This window comes from Henckelia pumila, chromosome 4 (genome assembly GCF_033568475.1).
Source record: "Henckelia pumila isolate YLH828 chromosome 4, ASM3356847v2, whole genome shotgun sequence".
Lineage (NCBI taxonomy): Eukaryota > Viridiplantae > Streptophyta > Magnoliopsida > Lamiales > Gesneriaceae > Henckelia > Henckelia pumila.
In genome coordinates, this window is record NC_133123.1 from 187,394,560 (window position 1) to 187,408,482 (window position 13,923).

The 13,923-nt window shown below is 39.4% G+C and overlaps 2 non-coding genes across 2 annotated transcripts; both read right to left on the reverse strand.

The window, feature by feature from the left end:
• Positions 1–13,231: 13,231 nt before the first annotated feature.
• LOC140869359 (5S ribosomal RNA) lies at positions 13,232–13,350 on the reverse strand. The gene has a single exon (XR_012146740.1). It is a non-coding gene; the product is annotated as a 5S ribosomal RNA (ribosomal RNA).
• Positions 13,351–13,750: 400 nt separating this feature from the next.
• Positions 13,751–13,869, reverse strand: LOC140868023 (5S ribosomal RNA). Its single transcript, XR_012145460.1, has one exon. It is a non-coding gene; the product is annotated as a 5S ribosomal RNA (ribosomal RNA).
• Positions 13,870–13,923: the final 54 nt, after the last annotated feature.

A 13,923-nucleotide genomic window follows, 5' to 3' on the forward strand; every position in this document is an offset into this window, starting at 1 on the left:
ATCGATTGACTAGACTAGAGGAGGAGGTGCGACTGTCATGACAGGAGCAGCAGAAACAGAGAGAGGAGATTCGAGCTATGCAGCAGATGTCTGGCATCTTTATGAACTATATGATGGACCTCTCTGCAGCTGTTCTCCTTCACTACTTTTCTGATGGTGCCAGCTTCCTACCTCCGCGACCACAGTGGCCTCCGATGTTTGGCCCGACTGACCCTCCTACTGATCCACATCCTAATGGTGATGGTGGTGACCACTGACGGTCATCACCCGAGGTACATGTCCTATTTCTGCTCTTTTATACTGTCATATCATTGAGGACAATGTATGTACCTAAGTTTGGGGGGAGTTCAGTAGGTTGTTGGATTTTATTGTGTTTTGTCTTGTTTATTTGAGTGTCAGTGTGGTTGTTTTTTTTTATGTGTCGAGTTAGTTTGTATGTTTGTTTGCTTGAGTTGTAAGAGTTGCATAACTTTTGAGAAAAAAATTAAGAAGTGGAAATATAGCCGATGATGATTTTAGTTGTGTTAATTGAAAAAAAAAAATTGACTCCTTGAATATCTGCCTCCCTACGAAATTTTTTTTTTGAAACTTTGACCAAGTGGACTTCAAACTCCTATAAACTCTATGAATTTTGTTTGATCCTGAGTTTGAAACAGACAGATATAGATAGGATTGAGGCGTTGTTTGGATCATTTGGGCCTTTACTGATTAATTCATGCAATATCCTTAGTTGCCCTTTGAGCTTTCACATATACATGAGCACATGAGGTGCATTTGCTGAGTATTTGTTGTGCAAAATCACCGTTTACTGTTGGTGATTCTTCTTTTTCTGCACTGGTTGAATTCATTTGAGTTAATTGTGGATAGAGATTAATCTAGAACTAGCTTGAACATCCCTCGAGGTGCAATATGGGTATATTGTGACTTAGGAATGAGATAGGCAATTTTTCTGAATTAGATTGAGTCTTTCAAGCCACCCTTAATACATTGTGTCCCTAGTATCTATTTTGAGCCTAATTGAAAATGAATGGCATGCGTGAAAAAGTGTGATAAACCCCCATTTGACATTATTTCAAGGTCCTACAACTACTACCTGTAGCTTAAACACTATTTCCTACTTTTAAGGAGTAATTGCATGTTTGATTTTTATACTCTTGATTTGAATGCTAATAAATGGATAGTGTGTTGAGAAGTGCAACGAAAAAATCGAAAGAAGTGTAGTAGTGGAGGGGATGAGAAATAAAAGAAAGAAATAGATTGGGTGGAAGGAAGAAATCTGGAAAAAAAAAAGAAAAAAAAAGAAGAGAAAACTATGAATAAAAGGCGAGTTGAAAATGAAAAAAAGAAAAAAAAAAGTAGTTGAAAGAATGAAAAGAGTTTTCAATGTGAATGAAAAGGAGTGGATTTAAGGGACAAGATCATATTTTACTCCCTCTTTGAATTCTTTCCTTCGTTTGTAGCCATAAGCCCAACCTTACATTATAAGCCGAATAAGACCTATGGACCGAGTCACAGTCGCCTAATATACTAGTGGAGAGGGGTTGTAAGAGTTTAGCTTATGGATTGTCGATTGACATTTTTGATGAATATGAATTTTGATCAAAACACTTACACACTATATTCTTTCTTGAGCTAATTTCATTGTGAGTGTTTTTGATTGAATATCTTTCATGTTGATTCCGAGTTACCTTGAAAGTCCTTATGATCTATAGATGTTTGAATTGAGTTTGGGGGAGAATGTTGTGAACGTGAGTTGCGGAGTCTAAAGGTCTATGAGGTTGAGCTATGTTTCTTGCTTAAACAATTTTCCAATGTTAGGATGATGTGATGTGATTGGAGTTGAAAAATTGTGATTTTGTTGCTGAGGCTATTGATACACGATAATTATTGATGATTCTCTTATATTGTGTATACTTATTTTTATTAGGTGTTTTGTTTTGTTCGGGACGAACAAGAGTTCAAGTTTGTGGAAATTTGATAAGTGCATTTTATGCGCTTATATTGCTTAGTATTTAGCTTGAATCTTGTGTTTGATTGGTAGGTATTATGTGATGTTATGTTGTTTTTGTTGGATGAAGGCAAGAAGAGCCTTGGATTTGATTTGATGGATTTAAGCTAGAAAGAATGGAAGAAAAATCAAAGATCAAGACTTGAGAGATGAAGATAAGAAGAAAATACGAAGCGAAGGCACGCCCGAACATCAATATCACGCGCCCGCGCCGCTTTGAATATTGTGAGAAGCGTACATCAGGCGCGCCCGCGCCATAATACCGAGCGTCCGCGTGATGGTCTATAGAAAACAAGGAATTTATGCGTGGGAGTGGAGCGCCCGCGCAGGAATTTGGAGTGCCCGCGCCACTCTGAAGAATGCAAGATGCGAAGAAGCTGCGCGCGCGCGTCATTCCATTGAGCGCCCGCGCCGTCGTGCGCAGACTTATTTTTGAAAGAGTTTTATGTTTTGGAAACTCTTGTTTTAATTCCGAGACTTATTTTTGGACGATTTGTTGCTAAGATATAAGTCTTTTATTAAGTTTTAAGAGAAAAAATGCAGACTTTCAGTGGGAGTTGAAGATTTATCTCTTGCAAAGACTAGGTTTTTTCTGAGAATTCTAGAATTCCGCCTTTTATTATTATTTTTATTTTGTTCTTCATGAATTGTGTTGGCTAGTTCTTAATACTTGGTTAAGGAAGACGAAGCCCTTGATTAATTTATTCGTGAGATTTATGTTTTACAGAGCTTGATTATTGTTGAGTATGAATAATTATTCTGATTTATTTCATGATTTTATATTTGATTATTAGCTTGATCACCTGATAATTCTTATATAAAATCTACTGCTAAATTGGAGTTTGAATCCGTAGTTGTTTGAATTATCTGATTTGTGAAGCAACTGCAATTAATAATTGTCCGCTTGTTGTTGGAAAACTGGCGTTCAGATCAATCACGATTGATACCCGGTGCAGCGGAAGTTTAAAATTTTTAGTATGGAACAATTCCATAGTGTGGGTATCAACCATACGATTAAATTATTTGTGTGTGTAAAAATTTAAATAACAATTATAAAATTTTTACCTTCAATCTCGAAGCGAGATTATTGGACTCCAACAGATTTCTCTGCTCTTGTTGTCTCTCCCAGGAACTGATGAACTCCTTCAATCAGGTCCACGAATGGAGGTTTAATCCCTCTGATAGATTGCATTATAAAATCTATCAGAAGTTTTCTGCGAAGAGAATAAACGAATTTGATTCGCTATTCCAGACTGCAATTCAAAATCACAGACCGGAATTTCTCAGACAGAGAGAGGGAGGGTGTTCGGCCGAAATATTTGAGAGAGAGGCTAGGGTTTCGAAATTTTTCTCTCAAAATTATGACCTGCTGTGTGTAATTTCTGTACTGCAATAACTTATTTATAATGCAGGCCACTAACACCTTAGGGCCCATTAGTCATAAGTTGAGGCCCGACAAGCAAAGCCCGCATGTTCAGAAATTAATATAAAATTCATCGTGACTCCGATTGATAAACCGATTTTACCAATGTGCACAGAAACCATTTCTGCACATTTTAAAGTCAAGATAAATTTTCCTGAATTCGAATTCAGTGGTTTCCAAAAATGTACATCCCTATGTCATTTTAGGAAATCCTACTCCCTTACTCTTATTTAAGAAGTCCAACTTCTTTATTCATTAAATTTAACTCTTTAAATTTAACTATCTCAACGGGGATTAAAACTCCATTACACTGTGTGACCCTCAATGGTTCAGGGATACAGCTAGCCGTGGGCTCACAACTCCTTGTGACTCGGAACAACGATTTCCGACTTGCCCAACGAATCATGGTAAAGCGCCTAGCAACATCGCCCCATGATTCCCTAGGTATCACTGATAGTGCCTACAAGAACCAGTAGATTTTGGTTAGCGTACAGTACGGTCCCTTCATCCATATATCCCGATCGAATCAACAACCATTGGTATATCGAGAGTCGCTCAAGATTCGATAACTATGCAATACATCTTGAAGATCAAATTAGTGACATCGCATGTGCTACTAAGAAACCATTTCTTAAATCACATCAAGTACTCTGGCCAGAGATTCGTCACACTAATATCTCCTCAGATCGCATAGGATATCCACACTTGCAAGTATGTGGTGAATCCTTGACAACAATGCATCGACTCCTATATGTGTTGTAACTGTACCCAATCCCGACACCTGATGACCCCCATAGAGTCGGTAAACGAGTCAAAGCACAGTACTAGCATATAGAGTCTCCATGATGTTTCAAGTAGTAAGGACTAATGGTGTACAACCAAAACTGCGGACTTTATCCACTCGATAAGTGATAACCACTTGGAAAAGTCCGGATAGGGTAGTTCGATTATTCATCCTATGAATATCCATTTGCATGCTTCGAACATCTCCATGTTCCCTACCAATGAAACGTGGTACTCCGCATCGCAAATGCTAGTCTCAAACTCGAGCGATCCTTATCCTTATTATCGGACGGCTCAATCGACTAGGAACAGTTTAGAATATACAGTGACTATAAGATGTATTTCATGATAGACATCCCCATGTTCTACCACATCTTACATACACTATAGTATATTCAAGGTCTTTATCAAAACAACAATAGTATATCATAATATAACAATATGAAGAAAGATAAAGTCATTGCCATTAATAAAAGTGTAAATTACATTAAACAAAAGATCGTTTGTACAAAGAGTCATCAAAGCCCATAGCCACAAGTTGGCTCACTGGGCACCCAAATTCAGGAATGACGCCCAACTCTTGGACGAACTTCCTCATCCAAACGGCCTCTTTAGCAGCAGCTGATGCTGCAATGTATTCAGCCTCAGTGGTGGAATCCGCTGTGGTGTCCTGCTTGGAACTCTTCCAAGAGACAGCACCGCCATTGAGCATGAACACAAATCCAGAGGTTGACTTCGAGTCATCCACGTCACTTTGGAAGCTAGAGTCGGTATAGCCTTCCAATTTCAGATCTCGTCCTCCATATACCATGAACATATTCTTAGTCCTTCGTAAGTACTTAAGAATGTCCTTCACGGCTTTCCAATGCATTTGACCAGGATTAGCCTGATATCTGCTCGTGACACTCAGAGCAAATGCTACATCCGGTCTGGTAGATATCATCCCATACATGATACTACCTATAGCTGACGCATATGGTACATGTGTCATATTCTCTATCTCTGCATCAGTCTTGGGACACATAGACTTGGATAAAGAAACTTCATGACACATGGGTAGATGTCCTCTCTTGGACCCATCCATTGAAAACCGTTTCAATATGGTGTCGATGTAGGTTGATTGAGTGAGTCCTATCATTCTCTTAGATCTATCTCTATAGATCTGTATCCCAAGAATGTAGGATGCCTCACCCAAATCCTTCATCGAGAATCTACCTGATAACCATATCTTTGTTGACTGCAACATCCCTACATCATTCCCAATGAGTAGGATGTCATCAACATAAAGTACTAAGAATGTCACAGCATCCTTAACTACTTTCTTGTACACGCACGGTTCCTCCGGGTTCTTGATGAAACCAAAATCTTTTATTGTTTCATCAAATTTCTGGTTCCAACTTCTTGATGCTTGTTTTAGACCATAAATTGATCTCTGAAGCTTGCATACCTTATGCTCGCTTCCCATGGATGTGAACCCCTCCGGCTGCTTCATATAGATTTCTTCCTTAATGTCTCCATTAAGAAAAGCAGTCTTCACATCCATTTGCCATATCTCATAGTCATACCATGCAGCTATGGCAATAAGGATTCTTATGGACTTGAACATTGCAACTGGTGAAAAGGTTTCATCATAGTCAACTCCTTGTCTTTGAGTGTAACCTTTCGCCACCAATCGCGCCTTGTAGGTCAATACCTTACCATCATGCCCAAGCTTTCTCTTGTAGATCCATTTACACCCTATTGGAACAATTCCATCAGGAGGATCTACTAAAGACCAAACTTGGTTTGTATGCATTGAATCCAATTCAGACTGCATAGCTTCAAGCCATAAATTTGAATCCGCATCAGAAATTGCTTCCTTGAAGTTTCTTGGATCACATCCAATGTCGGGTTCATCTTGATCCCCTTCAAGAAGAAGACCATATCGAACAGGAGGTCTAGAAGTCCTCTCGGATCTTCTAGGTTCAGGCGTGTCCAGTAATGGTTCCTGAGGCGTAGGATCGTTATTTTGTATTTCGGGTTCTTCTCGAACTTCTTCGAGTTCCATCATCTCACCTTTCTTATCCAATAAGAACTCCTTCTCCAAGAAGGTGGCATTCCTAGAAACAAACACCTTTGTTTCAGCAGGATAATAGAAATAATATCCGATTGAATTCTTCGGATACCCTACAAAATAACATAAGCTGGATCGACTATCCAACTTATCTCCCACTGTCTGCTTCACGTAAGCAGGACATCCCCAAATCCTTAAGTACGAATACTTAGGAGCTTTGCCATTCCATAACTCGTATGGTGTTTTGTCCACTGCTTTAGTGTGGACGTTGTTCAACAACAATACCGCTGTTTCAAGCGCATAGCCCCAAAACGAAGGTGGAAGCTCAGTGAAGCTCATCATGGATCGAACCATGTCCAACAAAGTTCGATTACGACGCTCCGATACACCATTAAGCTGTGGTGTCATAGGAGGAGTCCACTGAGAGAGAATCCCATTCTCTTTTAGATAGTCCAAAAAATCGGTACTTAAGTATTCTCCACCTCGATCCGATCGAAGTGCTTTAAGACTTTTACCTAGCTTATTTTCTACTTCAGCCTTGAATTCTTTGAACTTTTCAAATGCTTCATACTTATATTTCATTAAATATAAATACCCATACCTTGAATAATCATCAGTAAAGGTAATGAAGTAGGTGTGGCCATGTTGAGTCCCAACTCTAAATGGACCACAAACATCTGTATGGATCAAATCCAACAGATTTTGACTACGCTCAGGTTTCCCCTTAAAAGGAGATTTAGTCATTTTCCCTTTTAGGCAGGATTCACAAGTAGGTAGAGAGTTAATATCAGACATATCAAACATGCCCTCTCCCACTAGCTTGTTCATCCTCCTTGAGGAAATATGACCTAGTCTAGCGTGCCAAAGGTTTGCCGGGTTTTGACTATCGATTTTCCTTTTGTTTGTTGTCGCCGGTTTATCAACATAATTTATTGGAACGTCTTTTAGTTTTAAGTTGTATAGATCGTTTTCAAGTTGTCCATTTCCAATCAAACATTCATTCTTGTAAATATTGCAAATCCCATTCACAAAATTGCAAGAATAACCATCTCTATCTAGCATAGAAACAGAAATAATGTTTTTAATTAAATACGGAACAAATAAAACATCTCTTAAAAATAACTTAAAACCGTTCTGCAAAATTAAACAAACATCTCCAATCGTTGTAGCTTCAACTCTGGAACCATTCCCGAGCCTCAGCTGGGTCTCACCCATTCTAAGCCTGCGACTTCTTGTCATCACCTGCAAATCATTGCAAATGTGAGATCCACATCCGGTATCCAATACCCAAGAAGTAGTATTAAGTGAAATGTTTATTTCAATATAGAACATACCCTTTGCAGTTCCCAACTGCTCTAGATATTCCTTGCAGTTGCGCTTCCAATGACCGGGCTTCTTGCAGTAATGGCAAACATCCTTGGATTTTCCATTGTTTGAAGCCTTTGTCTTGTGCTTCTTCTCGGGTTCGACTTTCTTGGGTGGGGCAGAACGTTTCTTACCCTTCGTACTTGGCCCCTTCTTAGCAGAAGATGAGGAGCCCACCAAGAAAGCTGGTTTATCCTTCTTTAGTGTGGATTCATATGTCACAAGCATATTGACCATCTCTTCAAGGGTGGCCTCTATCTTGTTCATATTAAAATTTACCACAAATCCGTCAAACAAAGAAGGAAGAGACAGAAGCAGTAAATCCACGTTGAGTTCATGCTCCAACACCAAATCAAGAGTTGCTAACTTCTGTATGAGCCAAATCACTCGTACCCCATGATCACGGACCGAAGTCCCTTCACGCATGCGACACGTCATTAGCTCCTTAACAGTAGCGAACCTTTCAGCCCTCGATTGAGCCCCAAAAAGTTCCTTGAGTTGAGCGTGAATGTCAGCAGCATTCACGGTGTCCTCAAATCGCCTCTGGAGTTCATCAGACATCGAGGCTTGCATATAGCATTTGGTCTTGATGTCATGGTCCCACCATGCATCAAGTTTGGCCAATTCCTCCGGACTTACGTCAGCTGGTGCTTCCTTCGGAGGTGATTTCTCTAACACGTAGAGCATCTTCTCCGAAGTCAAGACAATCTTCAACTTCCGGAACCATTCCGTATAGTTTGCGCCAGTCAACTTGTTTTGTTCGAGGATCGAGAATAATGGATTACGCGAATTCATTGTATGAAATACTGAAAAGAAAAACAGACATATATCAATGATTGTTTAAGCAATTTACTAAGACATAAAATAGGCGAATTTAATTTTATGAATCTCACTCCCACTATTTTAACGATTTCACTACCCTCTAGTGAAAACGGGAAACTTTTTCCTTAGTGAGAACATGGAGTCCAATTGACAAAATTATGGTCCCGAATAATATCAGCCAACCATAATTCTCAAAAGGTAGAGCCCAATTGCTTCCAAAGCAACCCTCATGTATTTACCTCATGTCCAATAAGGGCCCAATAATATGACGCCGTTTATAGTGACATGTCAAGATGACCCATCAATATTAAGTTGTGATGGACGGTCGCCATGTGGATCCCCAATAATATGAGCCGATCCCATGGGAGTTCCACCCAACTTACAATATGTGTCGATCCAATGTACAGCTTTCCGACGGACGGGCCCCCCCAATAATATGAGCCAGACCGTATCCGCGGGTAGCATCACATACATTGACCGTTGATGGAAGGTAGGAACATTTAAACAAATTTAAATTTCCTTTATTTATCTTGATATCAATTTTAAATCATATTTAAAATGAGGGATTTTTAATTATGAAAATTTGTCTCATCATTTTTCAATTTATTGTATGCTTGCCGGATTCATACAATTATGTCTAAAACATGCATACAATCATAATATCATATATTATATATAGGATGATCGATTCCATTTCTAATTGACTCGTGGTTGCCAATCACGAGTCTTAGTCCAATCCTAGGTAATATGCAGTATGCAATGCAATCCTATTACATTAGCTTCCAATTTACATTTCTTCGTCTTTATTGTCTGCTGGGCCCACCATCTTCAAATCTTGATCTCCCACTAAATCTAATGTATTTACAATAAATAGCAATGACAAAGAGGGGATACATTTTAGGGGTGGGAACGGGCCATAAACCAAGCCCACTTTTATTACATATGACATTCATATTGGGCCATAAACCAGGCCCATTAATAAAACCAACAACAATAAAACAAATGTAAATTCCTAACATACACCTACAAAATTGGTCATGGCAATCGATCATCCTTATCCAATAACATTTAATTCAAAATTAATTTATTGGATATCATGCATATGGCAATTTAAATTTAAACAGGATAAAATCATATTTTATATATAAAATCATATTTTACATATAAAATCATATTTTACCTTTTATTAAATAAAATCATATTTTATCTACAGAATCTAATTTTATAGATAAAATCATATTTTACTTAATATATACATAAGATCAAATCTTATCATCAATTGTACCAAAAATAATTGATTTCAAAATTCAATTTAAGGATAAAATATTAAAATTTTCCAAAAATTCAAATTTATCCAAAAATCAATTTTAAAATTTTCGGACTCGAACAATTCGATCCGATGCCTCGTGAACCAATCAAAAACAATTTTTGACCGGACCAAAAATAAAATTTTAACACATTAAAATTAATTTAAATAAAAAAATAATAATTTTTCCCGCGGGCCGCCCGGGACACTCCCGGGCCGGCCCGCACCCGTGGGCGCGGGCCGGGGCAGCCCGGCTGCCCCTTTCGGGCAGCGACAATCGCTGCCCTGGGCAGCGCCGAGCGCTGCCCAGCGCAGCGCAGAACGCTGCCCTGGGCGGCGACGTGCGCCGCCCGGGGCAGCGACCGTCGCTGCCCCACCGGGCAGCGATCCAATCGCTGCCCGGGTTTTGCCCGAAAAATTTTTTTTTTTTATTTAAAATATTTATTTTGTTTTAAAAAACCAAGACTCAAAAATTTTTGTACAATCGATTAATTTAATCGTTTGATCTGAGCAACCTGGCTCTGATACCACTGTTGGAAAACTGGCGTTCAGATCAATCACGATTGATACCCGGTGCAGCGGAAGTTTAAAATTTTTAGTATGGAACAATTCCATAGTGTGGGTATCAACCATACGATTAAATTATTTGTGTGTGTAAAAATTTAAATAACAATTATAAAATTTTTACCTTCAATCTCGAAGCGAGATTATTGGACTCCAACAGATTTCTCTGCTCTTGTTGTCTCTCCCAGGAACTGATGAACTCCTTCAATCAGGTCCACGAATGGAGGTTTAATCCCTCTGATAGATTGCACTAGAAAATCTATCAGAAGTTTTCTGCGAAGAGAATAAACGAATTTGATTCGCTATTCCAGACTGCAATTCAAAATCACAGACCGGAATTTCTCAGACAGAGAGAGGGAGGGTGTTCGGCCGAAATATTTGAGAGAGAGGCTAGGGTTTCGAAATTTTTCTCTCAAAATTATGACCTGCTGTGTGTAATTTCTGTACTGCAATAACTTATTTATAATGCAGGCCACTAACACCTTAGGGCCCATTAGTCATAAGTTGAGGCCCGACAAGCAAAGCCCGCATGTTCAGAAATTAATATAAAATTCATCGTGACTCCGATTGATAAACCGATTTTACCAATGTGCACAGAAACCATTTCTGCACATTTTAAAGTCAAGATAAATTTTCCTGAATCCGAATTCAGTGGTTTCCAAAAATGTACATCCCTATGTCATTTTAGGAAATCCTACTCCCTTACTCTTATTTAAGAAGTCCAACTTCTTTATTCATTAAATTTAACTCTTTAAATTTAACTATCTCAACGGGGATTAAAACTCCATTACACTGTGTGACCCTCAATGGTTCAGGGATACAGCTAGCCGTGGGCTCACAACTCCTTGTGACTCGGAACAACGATTTCCGACTTGCCCAACGAATCATGGTAAAGCGCCTAGCAACATCGCCCCATGATTCCCTAGGTATCACTGATAGTGCCTACAAGAACCAGTAGATTTTGGTTAGCGTACAGTACGGTCCCTTCATCCATATATCCCGATCGAATCAACAACCATTGGTATATCGAGAGTCGCTCAAGATTCGATAACTATGCAATACATCTTGAAGATCAAATTAGTGACATCGCATGTGCTACTAAGAAACCATTTCTTAAATCATATCAAGTACTCTGGCCAGAGATTCGTCACACTAATATCTCCTCAGATCGCATAGGATATCCACACTCGCAAGTATGTGGTGAATCCTTGACAACAATGCATCGACTCCTATATGTGTTGTAACTGTACCCAATCCCGACACCTGATGACCCCCATAGAGTCGGTAAACGAGTCAAAGCACAGTACTAGCATATAGAGTCTCCATGATGTTTCAAGTAGTAAGGACTAATGGTGTACAACCAAAACCGCGGACTTTATCCACTCGATAAGTGATAACCACTTGGAAAAGTCCGGATAGGGTAGTTCGATTATTCATCCTATGAATATCCATTTGCATGCTTCGAACATCTCCATGTTCCCTACCAATGAAACGTGGTACTCCGCATCGCAAATGCTAGTTTCAAACTCGAGCGATCCTTATCCTTATTATCGGACGGCTCAATCGACTAGGAACAGTTTAGAATATACAGTGACTATAAGATGTATTTCATGATAGACATCCCCATGTTCTACCACATCTTACATACACTATAGTATATTCAAGGTCTTTATCAAAAAAACAATAGTATATCATAATATAACAATATGAAGAAAGATAAAGTCATTGCCATTAATAAAAGTGTAAATTACATTAAACAAAAGATCGTTTGTACAAAGAGTCATCAAAGCCCATAGCCACAAGTTGGCTCACTGGGCACCCACTCTTTCACTTGTGAGATTAGGAATTGTAGGGATAATAATTGACTAGGCTAAATTCATCCGCTTGTGTATGGGTTGTTTAGATTTATCAGTTTTACTAGTTTGCATGCTATCGTGGGTTTAAATCTAATCGCTTGTATTAGGTTAATTCATTGGTAAGGGTTATCTTAGAACGCTTATGTCTAGTTAACTACAATTAGGGTGAAACAGGAATTTAATTTCCAATGATAAATATTCAACAGGATTAAATATTTTTTTTAGGTAATCGATGATCGAACGAATGAAATCAAGGGTGTAGTTGACCAAAACCAAGGCTTGTCTTTTATTGAATTTTCCGTTGTGATTTAATTGTGCTTGGTAATTGATAGAATTACATTCATAATTGTTTTTAAATTTTAGTGGATAAATTTCAAACCAAAAACCCCCTTTTTACTATTTTCGTATTTTTAAAGAACACGAAATTTTACCTTTTCTCGTGGGAACGATCCCTACTCACACTACTGCATGTTTTTATTTACCTGAGTGAGTCAGGTAATTTGGGCATACACGATAAGCGCGACCAGGTCACCCATCCCAGTACTGCTCTCGCCCAAGCACGCTTAACTGCGGAGTTCTGATGGGATTCGATGCATTAGTGCTGGTATGATAGCACCCAACAGTGAAAGAATTATTTATTGTTTTGTCTCTCGAATTGCGGAATGGAGGAACAGGTGCTGCACTTTCAAACGAACATAACTTTCGATCGGCTAAGAGTTACTACGGGAGCTTCAGCCTGCTCACACGAAGCTCCTCTCTATACCTACAATGCGCATTTTGGTCTAAGAGACGGAGACGCTCAAATTCAAACCCGAAGATGGTTTTTTGGGGCATTTTTCCCGTAGGGCGCGCTGGGACCCACCAAAGCGGCCCGCATCACCCTGATCGCACGTTCACGTCGTGTGTTTCAGTCTATTGCATCTTTTCTATCCGTGAATTGGACTCAAAGAGTCGAAAATAGGACGGCGAGGAATCAAAAGAACAAGAAGTACGAGTATGAAAAAAAGAAATTAATGAAAAACGAGTGCAACACGAGGAATTCCAAGGGGGTCACCTATCCTACGAGGACTTCCCAGGGGGTCACCCCTCCTAGTACTACTCTCGCCCAAGCACGCTTAACTTCGGAGTTCTGATAGGATCCGGTGCATTAGTGCTGGTATGATCGCACGCAACATTGAATGAATTCTTTATTGTTTTGTCTCTTGAATTGCGGATCGGAGGAACAGGATCTACAGTTTCAAATGGACATAACTTTCGATCTGCTGAGAGTTACGGGAGCTTCAGCCTATTCACGCGAAGCTCCTCTCGATACCTACAGCAAGTATCTCGGTCTAAGAGACGGAGACACTCAAATTCCAACCCGAAAATGGTCTTTCGGGGTGTTTTTTATGTAAGGCGTGCTGGGACCCACCGAGGCGACCCGCGTCACCCAGATCGCACGTTCACGTCGTGTGATTCAGTCTATTGCATCTTTTCTATCCATGGATTGGACTGAAAGAGTTGGAAATAGGACGGCGAGGAATCGAAAGAACAAGAAGTATGAGTAAGAAAAAAAGAAATTAATGAAAAAGGGGTGCAACACGATAACTTCTCAAGGGGTCACCCATCCTAGTACTGCTCTCGCCCAAGCACGCTTAACTGCGGAGTTCTGATGAGATCCGGTGCATTAGTGCTGGTATGATAGCACCCAAAAGTGAATGAATTCTTTATTGTTGTGTCACTCGAATTGCGGATCGGAGGAAC